General features: G+C 41.9%; 1 protein-coding gene across 16 annotated transcripts in view; it reads right to left on the bottom strand.

Annotated features, from left to right (window-relative positions):
- ANKS1B (ankyrin repeat and sterile alpha motif domain containing 1B) overlaps positions 1–14,991 on the bottom strand; it is a 406,891-nt gene that overhangs the window by 81,848 nt on the left and 310,052 nt on the right. The window contains exon 1 of one of the 16 annotated variants that reach the window (XM_074539564.1): positions 4,536–4,559. The exons of 13 other annotated variants lie outside the window; for them this stretch is intronic. The gene's annotated coding sequence lies outside the window, so the exon portion shown is untranslated. Of the gene's footprint in view, positions 1–3,821; positions 3,975–4,203; positions 4,359–4,535; positions 4,560–14,991 lie in introns of those variants that run through there. 2 more of the 16 variants (XM_074539562.1, XM_074539563.1) reach the window with 2 other exon arrangements.

Raw genomic sequence — 14,991 nt, 5'->3', positions numbered from 1 at the left:
ATAGCACAGCCAGAGATCTTAGAAGGTCCTCAGATACACTGTCACTGCTCATTACCTCTTCTCTTGATCAAGCTGTGTTTCAGGCATTTGACTTTAATCCAAACTCAGTTCTCAGGGCACATATTCTGGGATTTGAGTCCTAATGAAAAAAGAGACCAAAGCTGGGTATTGTTAACACTGATAACTGTGTTCTTGTTATTCCTCTTGAGATATCACAAAGATGCTATCCAACCCCAAAGGATGGGCCAAGCAGGGACCAAGTATCATTTGCTTTTACAAAAGGCATCACAAAACTCTCAAAGATGTTCCTCAGTCCACAGAGTTAGAAATAACCCACCAGTAAGAGGCTGAAGGCAATAAGGAAGGAACGGAGGAAGAACAGATATGGTCCTGGATTTTCTATGTGCTTGAGCATTTTCATGACAACAAAAACCTCTCTGTGATCAGAGGACAGAGAACAATCTCCAAGGAGATGTACCAGCGCTCCTCAACCAAGAATGACCATTTCTTTATCAAGGAAGAGAGACTATCTGCCTGGTGATTTTCCTTTGGTTAAGGTTTGTTCAACACCAGTTTTTCACTTCCTTAGGCCAGACATAACAATTGCTACCTGCAGCTAACATGAAGCCATCTGAAATGTTGCAAGATACTTCACTTCAGAGAAATTAACTGCAGGGTGACAATGTCAACAAGATCCTTCAACACCGTGCTCAAGTTTGTCAGAGTGAATTCAGGCCAAATTTGAGGGTTTTTTTTAAATGAAGAATCTTTGGAGAGAGGAAAAAATGTTTCTACCTGACTGAAGGACTTTTAGAAAAATTCTACTGCTCCAGAGTACGTAAATAGAAAAGAAAGAAAACAACCACAACTGAACACCACCCAGAACACTTGGCAGTATATAAGTCCATATCAAAAGCAATATGACCACTAAAATTGACCCAAGCATGCCCCACTGTGTTTACATGTAATCCATAAACCAAGACAATCTCTAAGAGCAATTCAAGGTGCTGACTGATACTCTATTATAGAGTTAAGCATTAAAAGGTATGTGAAGACCTGCATCTTTGAACTGCAGTGCCCAAAATACTCAGCATAACATGCTGAAACCCTGAACTTGCCACCTTTTGAATCTTTTCTCCTCATAGGCAAAAAAATACAGAAAGTCCATGGATAGAGACAGCAAGCAAACGAAGACAATGAAACAACTTTCCTTGCTTAATTACCTTGTCAAAGCCATCTTCATCTGAAGCATAACCCCTTGAAACTTGGAACCATGACTACTGTCTTGTAGACAAGCTGGCATAGTTGGCACATGGACTAAAAGACCAAGTACAAGCAGCCCTCTGTTATTGCCTACACAAAGGGAAAAATTGCATTGGATCGTAAAGAGTGCCAGTATGGTACAATTTTCTGAAGGTGTTATTCTCCAGAATTTGACTGTGATTTCTTAAAAATAAGCTTGCAGCTCGTAGAACTGTGAAGACAACATTGAAAATGTGAACTAGTATAAGCCAATGTGTTCCCTAATGTACAAACACAAAAATCACATACCTCAGAGTAAAAACTGGCCAGTTCATCAGAGCGAGTGTTGATTTGGAAGATTAATATAAAATTTCAACATTTAATAAGCAAAGTATTATGATAATAGGATCATCAGAAAAAAAAAATCTATTCATGATTGGTATTTGGCAAATGAGTAAGCTGGACCCAGAATGGTGTCATTCACTCTCATCTCTGCTTTAACCTGTAGTCTGCATGCAGAGCAGGTCTCAGGACCAAGAGCCAAAAGAGCTTAAGTCCAAGGCTTGACAGTTTTTGAGTATGCCCAAAGCAAGGTGGGAATCTACTATTTGTGAAGAATATTATTCACTATGCCTATCACTAACATGCAACAAATAAATACAAAGATCCTTACCAAAATGCCAATCGGTCAATGTTAAAACAAAGCAAAACCTCCATCCTTCTGAGTGATAGAAACAAATTAAAATTAACATTTCTGAAATGGAATTCTGATTCCTTCAACATTAAAGTATCTTTTTCTTGGACTGTAAATTAAATCATGACTGACCCAGGTCACAGCTCCCTCTTAAGTTCCTCAGCAGCAAAACTTTTACCTAGAGCCAGTTTGCTTTAGGCTCCTACTTCAGTGCAGCCGCCTTGATGGCAGCTTCAGTGCCAGTTCTGCTCCCAATTTTCACATCCTCTACCCTGCATTTTCAACTCCATGTGCCCACTTCCAGTTAGGGGTGTCATTCTTCCCTCTCCCCTACCCAAAAAAAATGCAAAGAGAAAAAGCAGCAGACCCTCAGCTTTCTGAATTAATTTTGGGGTACTGCATTTCAATGCCTCCTAAGTAGAATGAATATGTACAGTACATTTTAATTTGCCTTCTTTCTAGATAAATTTATATCTTCCTGACTATCACATCTCCTTTCTCTGGAAAAAAAAAATTATAAAGAGCCCACCAATGGTACAGAAAGCAGAGCTTACTTAGAATACATCAGCGAGCTCTTCCAGATCTCATGTGTCAACCATTTGCAGAAATTCTTGAAATGGAACTTCTCAGGTGTGTAAAGTTAAGAGGGTGTGGGAGCGACAGCACAACAGCAGCTTGTATGTGTTATACTCGCGTATCAACAAGAACAGATCTCTAGGCAAGCAACTGCCAACAGACCAAAATTTTCTGCTAAAATCACTTCCTCTTCATTTTTTTCAGAGCACCACTGAAATTTTTAGAATGCTATCAGAATGAAGCTTTAATTCCTTATCCTAATTACACACCATAGGACCAAGGCTTTATACTGAGCAAACAAGTATCAACTTCACATGAGTGCTTACAATTTGTGATCACATTTATGCAGGAAAAGATAGTCGCACAAACAGCCTTCCACTGAGGGTTTTTTTCTAGCAAGTGACTATATACTATATTTTGGCATATACAGAAGAGGACACAAATTGGTCCTTGAAGCGCATTCAAATGGCAAGTTACTATCCATCACGCCAGCGTCTGCAAAATTCAGCAGTTTGCGCCTTGTTAAAGGATCAAGTTAAAACGTTCTTTAAGATACGTTCTATCAGTAATCCTGTCAGATGGACACTGTAGCCTCCTCATTAGCACCGCTGCTCTTAACGGCATGGAGTGCACCTTGCTTTTGGGCACGTTGGCACACGTTGCCACTGCTCGCATAGCTAAAGGAATTTTGCAAGGCACATGGCAACATGTATCACTCCACATGCTAAAAATGCTCAGGAAAACTGTTACTGCACGTGTGCAGCAAACTAAATTCCAAATAAAATTCTCAGGTACCGTTTGTCTCCCAATACCAGTACTGCATTCTCGACGTACAGTACAATACCTGCTCATTACTGTGTGTTTTTCAAACATGAGTCTTTTCCGAGACAGCGAAACATAAACCATCATTCTCATCTTTACACACTTCTGCTTTCCATCCCTTTTGTTTTTTCCCCCCACAACCGTAACATTTCGCCCAACCAGCGTTCCTGAAACACCGAGTGGACAACCAGCGGTGCCGTGAAGGCGAGACCTCGCATAGCAAGTTTCGGACCAGGGCACACCACGGCCAAGTTGCCAGACCCAAGCAAGCAGAGCTTTGCAGGCGCACACGGACACGGCCCCCCCGACAGCCGCTGCTGCGGACCCTGCGCGCCGCGCTGCCGCTCTCCCGTGCGGCAAAGGAGGCGGCTGCCCGCCCGCCCGCTCCCCCGGGATTGATCACCGCTCCGGACGGCTCGCAGGGAGCGCACCGGGGCGGCCGGGACTGCTCTGCTCCCGCGGCCACGGCGGCCCGGTGAGAACTCACCAGCCGCGAGCACCGGCTCCGTCGGGCGCCTCAAACTCCGTCCGCCCGCCGCCCACCGCTGCCCCGCGGCCGCCTCCCCGCCGACCCCCGCCCGCCCCGGAGCGCGGCGCCCCGCAGCGCCGCCGGGCGGGAGTTGCCGCCGCTCGCCCCAGCGGCTCCGGCGAGGCGAGGCTTGACATAATCCTGCGAACGCAGCAACCGCAGGCGCCGCCGGCTCCCGCCCGCCCGTCCCCCGGGGTCCGCTCCCGGCGCTTCCCTGCGCCCGGGGCCGGGGGGGAACGACACCCGCTCCGGGCCGCGCGGCGGGGCGGGGGCGGTGCCCGGTGGCCCCGTGCCCGGCCCCCCGTGCTCGCCCAGCACCTCCCCTGGCCCCCGGTCTCACCTAGGAGCGGCGGCGGCGGGCTGAGCTGCCGAGCCCGGCGGGGGCGGGGAGGGAGGGGAGAGAGGGGGCCCCGACGTCTGCTCCGCAGCCGCTACCCCTCCGCGCTGAGCATCTTCCCCGCGCCCCGCGGTGAGTCAGGCACGGAGAGCGCCGCGGAGCCGCGCGCACCGGAGCCCCCGCCGCCCTCCCCGTCCGGCCGCCGCCGCGCGCGCGCCCCCGCCGGCCCCCCCGAGCCCCCTCCCGCTTTCCCCGGGGCCGCGCGCGCGCGCTCCCGGCCGCGCCGCCCGCGGCGGGGGAGGGGCGGAGCGGGACGGGCGCGCGCGCGCGCTCACCGCGGCTCGGTGCGGTCCCGGCTGCGGCGGGCGGGCGGGCGGGAGCTGCCGCGGCGCCTCCCCCGGCCCCCGCCGTTACTATGGATATCGATGGATATCGCCCCGCGCGCCCCCGCGCACTCCGCGCGGGCGGGGCGCTCCCGCGCGGCGCCGCTGCCCCGGGCCTGGCGGGGGCCGCCGACCGGAGCCGGGGCGGCGCGGGGACCGCGGGAGCCGCCGGCCACACTCCGTCCCCACCGCCGGCTGGCGAGCGCCTTGCCTCGTTCCCTTGGCAGAACCACCTTGGTTTTTTTTCTTTTTTTTTAACACGAGTGTCTACATAAATCACATCCGAGCTCGAATTTCTGCGTTAATACGAACAAATAAGCATCCCACGGGATTATTTACTTCAGTGACTGCATCCCATTAAGCAGCACCCGCGCTGCCTAATAAATGAAATAAAATACAAAAGATAATGCCCCTATAATTTAACTTTACAAAATGTCAGAAGACAGAGTTGCACTTCCAGTCCCCCATGGTGGCTCTTATCTCTTACTCTGCTTCCCTGAGGAAGTTACACACTTGATGGCTGAGCACATTATCTGACTAGCTCAGCCGGTGGAGACTGGAAGAAGCATTTTACCAGGTCAAACAATTTTACTCAGTTACAGCGGGTGAATTGATAGGGAGCCTGCTGCATTTCTCCAGCCCACTCCTGGCAGATCTATCCAAGACATCAGCCAGGCAGGTGCCTCAGGCCCCAGTCCTGCCTTTGGAGGCTTTCTGTATTCTGTGAAATAAAATCCTTAATAAACAACTGGAAGAAAAACAAAGTGTTTCTCTCTGGGTAGCACAGCTTTATACAGACAAGTCATAGTCATAGTGCTGAAATTCAGTATCATTTTCAGCCCTGCAAGAAGAGCAGGGATGGATGCATGATGCAGTAGCTGCAGATCCAGCACACCAGCAAGGCAAACTTTCCAGGTGTACAAGTTCATAGTCAGTCAGACTGTCAGACTGCTTAGAGACCTCACACTGATTAAATGTAGAAACCTAATTCACCAGCCCTTTCGTCTGACATGTTCAACTGCACGTGCTTATATAGAACTTCAAGCATAGATGGCTTTGAGCACCAAAATAAATCGTACTTGAGGCTCTGAGTGTATGTCCCTCAGAGCATTAATTAGGTCTCAAACTAATGCTAAGCTGCATTTTTTCCAAAGCAAGTCTTTCAAGGAGTAAATGATGATATTCACGAATGGTTCTCTTGGTTACAGAGTGCAGACAACATGCACATAGCCACGAGCTCAGGGATGCGTAGCGGGATGGCCGGACTGACTCAACCACAAGATAGTGCTGACTTTGAATGCACTGCTGCGTGTGTGAGTAAAGGCAGCAGTGTTTGCCTATGAATCACAGAGATCAACTGCTGATTATCTAAGAGTTGAAAGGAATGCTGAAAGTAGTACTGAAAACCAGAGATACAGTTTTCTATACCATAGCTGATTTCATCTAATTACTCCTGCCAAAATAATGTTGGGGAACTCTAAGCATTAGCTCTAAAGCACATTTTAGAATGAGATTTGGAAAATTATTTTGATTTTAACTGACTACTCTCTGCTTCTTTGCAGAGCTCCATTGTTTCAATAAAATCTTATAGACACAGTCTGGTGTTTATACAGATTTGATGTAGCCCATCTGGAGAAGGACTGAACAGAATACAAAAGTTTAGTTTCATCCTGAATCAGGAGAAAACATAAACATTTTGCAACATATCCTGAACAGAATTCCAAAAACTGAGTCTGGAAATATGAACATGTCCATTTCAAAACATTTCTTTTTCATCTTTTCAAAACATGTCAATGCAGTTTAAATTTTAATGTCTACATTGTCAGTGCCACTTTTGTCAAAGCACATGCTTTGGCAGCATTTCCTTAAAATGTTGAATGATGTTTATAGATTTGTCTATACTTTTCCAATACCTTGGGTCTCCACATCTTTATCCCTGTAACTAACAAGACTTTTAGCACAGTCTGAACTTGCTTTGTCCTGGATTTTCTGATCTGCATTTTTAAATTGGAATCAGATCTTTAGAATAGGTGGGATGTGATCCATTAACAACTGTCTGAGTTAGGAGCAAAAATTACATGGAATTGCTAAGCCAGAGGAGGAACCAGTTAAGGCTGTCAGCATGAGGCCAATCTGATGATGGCAGAGCATAATGGATGTGCCAGCCGGTTTCTATACCTGCCATAAACTTCATTACTCCTATTGATTGCAACATATTCCAGCCTAGAGCAGCTCTCCATGAAGGAAAGAGGTGTGTAACACTCAGCAAGTCCAAAGAAAGGATGAAGGTGTCTAGCAAGATGGTGAAAGAAAGGACATTTTTAGACATTGAGAAGCTTAGAAGAGGCGAACATGAACGTGGATTTTGTAATGTTTTGACAGGGAAGATCTGCATGGTTTCACCACTGGGTACATTTCCCATTCAGCCACTCTGACCTTCTTTTTGCCTGGCTTCTTTTCCAGCCAGCAGCACTTTCTCTGAGGCCTGAGCACCTACAGGTGAGCAGGTGCCAGGGCTGTGTCAGTGGTGACTGCACCTGCAGGCTGCTACTTGTACCTGGTGCTCACCCTGCTCCTGTGATGGCGCTGAAGAGAACGTTGGTCACTCACATCCTGACAGATAAGTAAAGATAAAAATCAATGAAGTGAGAGACCTGTGTCATAGCAGGAATGTTCTTTGGGACACCTCTCAGTCTGTTTAGAAGATCTGTTACTGTAAAGGGAGAAAAAATTTGCCTCTCTCATGGGCAGGAACAGGCCATTTCTTCAGTTAGTGTTCTTGTGGGTGTTACAGGCTGAACTGAGATGGGATATGAGACCAGAGACTCTGGACAGACTGCAGTCCTGGCTTGAGGGCCCTGTGAGCCACTCTATGTTTCAACAGGTGTGATCACTGTCTTTTCATAAAAGCAGAGTAAGAATTTATTTTAGCAATGGGAATCTAGGTAGAAGAGAGAGGGATGCCTTTAATGAGTTTTATAAAATATTTTTTAAGCTTCAAAATCTTGGCTGTGTATGTTGAGGCCAAATTTTGTCAGTGATTGTATGAGTGGATCTGATCACAAATATAATTTTCTTTTCTTGGAAGATCCCTGTGATTTTTCTTGAACTGATCAGCAAAGTATGCTGATGTACTGATCACAGTGATCAAAGCCTGGCTCAACACTTCCTTTATCTGTAGATCTGTGGATCACTACAAGGAGCTGCAATGGCTTTCTTCTTTACAGCAATGGGACAATCCTGTCAAATTGTTTGGTTTTGTGAATGGCTTCATATTATTTTTGGGTGCCATTACACATTCCTGCAAGCTTCATCCATTGTGGCTGATTAGGGGCAAACTCCTAGGTGTTAAAAGCTGGCGAATGTAGACAACATGTGATTCTCCTGCCCTGGGAGTGGCTCAGGCTGAGCAGCAGTGCTTCTACTCGGGTGTCTTCAGCAATGTCAGATGAGGAGCACAACTTGCTAACCAGCCTCATGGCATGTCTTTGCCTGAATGAAGCTTATCTGACCAGTAGGGCACTACAACGAGGAAGTCTCCATTCCCAGAGAATGGCTAGAACAGGATCTGCTCTCCTATATTCAGCTGGTATCCAGATATGCCTTAAAGTCAGGCACACTGGGGAAGTCCTCGTTGTGGAAACCACCTGTGGGCAGCAACATTCCAGAGATTTTAGACATGAGTCACCTCCACGTGAAAGTAGCAGAAATTTATTCTACAAATGAGATTGCAGAAATGGGAGGTTTGGATTATTTCTGGAAAAGGATCACCCTAACCTATAGCATAAAAGACAGTTTTAAATAAAGAAACCAGTTACCACATGCATACAGTTACTTACATGCAAGATTTCCCAGGCTTATCACCACACTGCACATTGATGAATAAGTCAAAACAGACCTAGACTTTTAACAAAATGTCCCCTAAAAGTTATTTTTTCTGAGAAACCGAGAAACAATGCTATGTGAATTTCACAGAAAGTGAGATCTATTGAAACACAGGGAGGAAATCTGTTTTCTGGTTAAAATTCATTGTTAATAAACACTTGGTTAGCTTCATACTGGAAGTTTTAGTCATAAAAATTAATGTCTTTTACCAATGAAATTTATTTCTGAAAATGAGTTGAAACAGCTTCTTCTTAGAAGAAGTACTATATCCTGATTCTTAAATAACATCTCCAAAGGTTTGTGCTCATTTATTTTCTTTCACCAGTAAGAAAAAGTCTGCTGCAAAAGTCTGTGTTATAGTAACTTGATTCTTTTTTCTTAGAGATAAGTATTTGCTAATTGAACTGCTCTGCTGATGTCCATACTCTAGTTTATAGTCTATCAAGGGGTCTAGTGAGTTAAAGCAAGATAAAATTAAATCATGTTTTCAAGTAGAGAAGTGATCTTCATTAAAAAGCAAGATGAAATGATTGAAAATATTTAACCAGACTGCTTTTATAATCTTTTTTTCAGAGCCATGTTGATTTTGAATTTCCTGAATTGGGACTGAGCAGATTGGCTTTATACCATAGGTTAGCAGAAGTACACATAAACATAATAATATACAGATATTGTATAAAGAAATTGTTTGCATATGTTTACTGAGAAAGCATAATCATAACATGAATCTAAGAGATAAACAGAATGCATATTTGAAAATTTTACCAGTAAATTACACTTGACAAAACCAGCCCCTCTAGCTGGGGTACATAGGTCCCTGTAGCTGGGAGTGTACAGGTGAGAAGGGACACATGGAGAGGGAGAGCTGCAAACAAGAATCACAGAAATTCTCTGCACTTGGTAAAATCTGCTTAGGTAATGCCCATGCTCTATAACTCGACAGAGACCGTAACACTTGTACCAGGGCTGCAGCAAATCAGGACCAAGGGAATACAATAACTGAAAATAGATGGAACAGCTGTGTTGGCTCAGTAAGGAGCAGGGACTTAAGTTCAAAGTAAGGAAGAAAAAGGAAGTTGTCATTTTTTGAACACAGAAAGGTAACAGAATGATGTTTTAAGCAGGGAAATCTCATAGGGAATTTAAGCCAGTCCTGCAAGCTGGCTTTATTTTCAGCTCTAGGTCAGCCCTCAGATGATGGATCTTCCTGTATAGGACAAACGCTTCTGAAAGCTTAAATATTCCAGGAAAAAAAAAAAAAAGAAGTCAGGGACTAGAAAGAAATTTAGCTATCATACTACATCCAGAGTTGTCTTTGTACATTTCTTTTAATTCCAATCTCAGAATAAGGAACTGAAATGCCCTTGTTTCAAATAATCCATAATTTATTTTGATTTTTATTCTTAAAATTGTCCAGTGTTAGAGAGCATTTAAAAGAAACGGATAAATTTGGACTATACAGTCCCTTTGGAAAGAGCAAGTTCTCAATAAAGTTGTGTGGGCATGCAGTTATTGTAGGAACCAAAGAGATAACTGCAGGTATCTTCTGGAAGCACTGGAGTATCTGCAGGACCTGGTCCTATGGTGTGCTGGGGTTTGAGGAGAAACTCTCACTGGCAAACATTAATTATGCCTTCCCTTCCCCAGACAATCTTCTATAAAGAAATAAAGTGTTAATAGAATAAATTTAATATCTGAGGATCAACTGAATATACACAGAGGTCTTGTCCATACAGACTCAAACAACATCTGGTTCTTGCTTGCTGAGAACTAACAAATATGTGGGTGCCAAAGGCATGGAGTAACTACAAATCCCCTTAACCTGCCTTTGAATGAAGTGTCAAGAACTGATCTGGTTAATTACCAATGCTGGTGGTGCTTATAAACATGGAATGTGCTTATAAACATGGAATATTGGTAAAGTCAGTTTCTCTGAGAGCAACATTTCCCTAAAAGAACCACATTGCAACCTGAATTGAAGCAAAAAAAAAAAAAAAAAGATATAGAAATAATTTCTAGAAAACTGGAGAATATTTTCCATTAGGAATATTGATATGAATATAATGTCTAATCTGGTTTCAAGTAGGTTAATGGAAAGGTAAAAAGAAATCTAGGAAAAGTACATGGATCCATTTTATTCTTGTCACCGCAATGGTTATTCTACCTTTGACTAATTAGAAAAGAAAATAAAGACTTGAGTGAAGATATAATCCAATGTGTGATCAGAAACAAAGCAATGAAAAAGAGTGAAAATCTGCTCTTAATCTTGATTAAGAAATGTATAAAGTGGAATAATACCTCAGAATTATAGAACAGAATATTTGTTTCCTAGTAATGAGATAATTAACCATGGACCCATGGAGGGGATGTATGTGAATGTTAATGTGCATGTATTTACTGGGACAAGGGAAACAATAATGGGATATTGAAGTGAAGTAGGGAGACACCCAGCTCAGCCATTTCGTGTTTTTTATGTAGAAAAGGAAAGCATAAAATCATGGAAGTAGCTTTGTTCTCTTATTTTTCCTGAAAATGTATAATTTTTAAAGCTTGGAAGTCAGAGAGGAAGGAATAAATGCTTCCCAGAGAGTTAGACAGAGAAGGCTACTTGAGGAAATTAATTTTGAGCTGGATGGCACAGTTAGTACAAAAATACCATGAAATGATCAGATACTAACAGAAAGAAAACTTGACTTTAGAAACACAGGCATATGCATGCAGATTGTATACCAACACTGAATAGATGGCTTCAAATATATATATTTAATGTCACTGTAAGACGCATTTAGATGTTTTAAAAAAATCTAAATTCTGAATATTGCTGTTGGTGTCAAAGGCCATGCTGCAAATAATCATTGTGTCGTAATGGTGGTCATATTATATTTGAACTATTCAAATACTAGACACAAACAGTCTATTTCTAAGACTACTCAGCATAAAATTTCTCAAGATATTACAAGCAGATAGAGAGGTGGATTATAAAGTAGAGTGATCAGAAGTTGGAAGAGAATCAAAAGATATACAGTATCCTTACGAGGGGATTTACAAATGCTGTGTTTTGAATAAGTAAAACAAAATTAAATATTCCATATTAATAACTTCTCTCCAACACAAGAAAAAAATTATTGACTATCTTTCCAAATCAATGAATTTCTCACAGGATCTATAAGTAAGATTTCTGTGTTTTCCCAGAAGAAGAAAAAGAATCCCTTAAAGTCTTTTACTACAGTACAAGAGCCCTTCTGAACAAATACCATGGTGAATCAGAGGAATGAGTAGACTACAAACTATTATAAAATGTGTCTATGAATACTGATCCCACATGAAAATAAATGGAATAGTTTAAACTACAATGCTACTATTTTATTTTTGCCCGAGAATTCAAAATAAATGTCTGTCTATGACCATAAATATGGACATATTATACATGCAGACTATGCTCTGAAAACATTTTCAGAATACTTTCTCCACTAAATATTTTTGGATTTCAGTTTCTTGTCATGAATCAATTAAAAGACATTTTAAAGTTATAGAGTATTCACTGAAAGAAAAATCTTAATATTTATTATTTTAAGAAAAAAAGTTTAAAATTTTAGGCATTAGTCAAAGACAAATCCACATTAATGATTCAGAAAATTCCTATCTTTTATGGCCAGAAGGTATTTCTACATAAAAAATGCAAAGCAAAGGTACAATGACCTTTAGTTCTCTCCCCAGGACCAAATATAAATTTATCCTATATTAATATTTCACATGGCTACAAAAGAGAGAAATGTGTTCTTTTTCTGCATGAAGATACTGGAATGTCAGCCTGTAAGCCAGTTTATGGCTGGGGGCAGGATGTGAGGAAGCTGTCTCCCAGCCCAGGAACACCTGCATGCAGGAAGGACAGGGGCACACACTCCTCCTGGGCTCAGCAGAACAACATCAGCTCCTGCTCCTCTGTGCTCACACCTGGCTGGCCCGGCAGGGAATTTCAGGATTCTCATGGCTGCTGTCCCTCTTAACATCACTCTTCATTTCCCCCCTAAATTGGCCTCTTCCTCCCCCTTGCTTGTAGGGTTCCCTTTAGGCTCAGAGGTTATTTTTCATTCACTCTGGAGAAGCACAAGGCAAACTGAGCAAGGTGGGAATGCAGTACTCGACAGTGATTAAAGACCAGGGAATTGATGAGGGACACAGCATTTAACAGGATGAGCTCTGGCCAAGCCAGCTGAGTTGACTGGAGCTGAACAGAGGTGTTTGGAAAACAAGATCCATGTGGAATTATACAGCTAAGCAATTTCCATCCGCAGGAAAATGACATAACAAGAACTGTCGGCAAATAATTAAAGGCATGTCATAAAGTAGGCCAGATTTTTTGATTAATCAAAGAAGACTGAGGAACTCATTTAACATGCAGAGGGGAAAATTTAGGTTACACGTTAGGAAAGGCTGTAGAAGATTTGAACAAATAAGAGTTCATATGCAAACCAGAGTGTGCCATCACTTGCTCTAAGTGAAAAACTGTTCAAGAAGTCTTATTTTCTTTGGGGTTGTTTAGAAATAATTAAATAAGCTCTGTGCCTTACAAGAGAAAGTACCAGGTGACCCCTAGAGGTCATCTCAAGACTGAGCAACTCTGCAGCTGCAATCGCCTCTGGCTTTTGTAAAAGGCAACAAAACCACGAAACTGATTAATACCTTTGTACTTTGTACAGTAACACAGTACTTTAGCCACCCTCTGGGTAATTCAGACATCTGCATACTGTGTATGAAAACCATTAATTTTCATAAATGGTTTGGTTGAAATACTGTTAGATTAAGGATGTTGGTGTAACCTTATAATATAAACAGAGAGTGATGATTTATGGGCATAAGTGAATAAAAAGCAGACTGAAAAGCCAGACTATGAAAGAATACATTTCATTTTGTCAGCAGCAACGTTTTCAAGGCTGCTGTAGAAATCGAATCTAAAGTGTTATAACATGTACATGACAGTGGCTACTTGGTCCCTGGTATTGTAATTTGCATTGTGGGGAGACAATCACTGCTAGCATGGTGCAAAGTCCAGTGCCTTGCAAACGACATTGGATGTTGCATATTTTCATCCATTAATAAATATTTCCAAGAAATTACTTTTTTCTCTCTTGCCTTTCATAATTCTGCATTTGGAGAGCCTCCAAATTTCTTTCTTATTTCTAATGAGCTTTTGTGGACAATGAGACTACACTTTTTCCTTTCTAAGAGAAAAAAGTTTGTTCTTCCCAGCTATGTATTAGTCAGTGGAAATTTTAGCAATCACACTTTTGTCAAGGTAAAATCTTGCAGATGCTTCAACTCATCATTTTAAAATAGCATTCATAATAACCTATTCAAATTATTTCTTGAATTGAGCATGGTATTCTGCAAAGGCCAGAAGGGCTGTTAATTAGTTTTTAATTAAGCGGAATGTGATAGCTTTTATGCATATTTTTCCAGCATAACATTGTATGTATGCATGGTACATACATCAGTAGGAAAGCAGAAAGGGTCTCAATGACAAAAGTCTGTCAGTCAATGAAGATGTGTCATAATTCTGTATCCATTCATTTGTGATAGGGAAAATAGGTAGAGTGGATTTTTTAGCAAATTCAATTGACTGTCTCAAGGGAGACATAAGCAAGGCAGCCCAACCAGGGCATTTTAGATTTTTGTTATCAAAATTCTGCCAGTTGATGAAGTATCAGAGTTTAGCTGGCTGTATCACTCAGTTTGATTCACCTGCATGATTAGTTTGATTTACCTGTTTTATGACAGTTTTTAAAGTCAGTATTTTATATTTATAATGTTTTAATACAGTATCTGTATTGATGACACCAATACATAGCAAACTACAAACTCCAAGAACAAGCACAGAAAAATGAAACTCTTTGGTAATCCATGCTTCGGGAAAATTTAACCTGAAATATTTTTGGTTCAAAAGCCTGAACTCTACCCACAGCTTTGGGGTTCAATACAGCCTAACCTAGAGCAGTCAAAGGGGTTTGAGTTGCTTTTTGTATAAGTTTCTCTCATCCATTCTGTTTGTTTCATGTTGTTTCAGGCAAAATACCAGCAAGATGGAGCATGTTCCTGAATGGATACTGCTTTTTTTTTCTTTTTTTTTTTGTAGTCAGCAGAATCTGGGCAGGCCAGAAAGAGACCCTGATTATTTTTATTTCCTCTGGTAGTGCATAATTTTGATAGTTATTTTTCATTAGAATATGGGAAGATTCACTCATTACAATCTATAAAGCAATGGCAGGTGGTGATAATGAAATGAGAGCTTTCAGGGTGTCAAAAAAGGTAGCTCTAAGATAATCAGCATTTTCAAGTTGTTTTCCATTCTGGTGCAAGAAATCAAGCAGTTTACTATTGATACAGGCAGTTTTGTTGTTGATAGATAAATCCATATTTTGTAACATTGAAATAATGAATATATCAACAGGTATTTACTCACCAAAGCACCACATTCTATCAAATAAATTACATTTTAGAGGACAAAATCAATTTTAATAATACA

This window comes from Zonotrichia albicollis, chromosome 4 (genome assembly GCF_047830755.1).
Source record: "Zonotrichia albicollis isolate bZonAlb1 chromosome 4, bZonAlb1.hap1, whole genome shotgun sequence".
NCBI classification, from domain to species: domain Eukaryota; kingdom Metazoa; phylum Chordata; class Aves; order Passeriformes; family Passerellidae; genus Zonotrichia; species Zonotrichia albicollis.
This window is presented reverse-complemented; position numbering and strand designations above follow the sequence as displayed.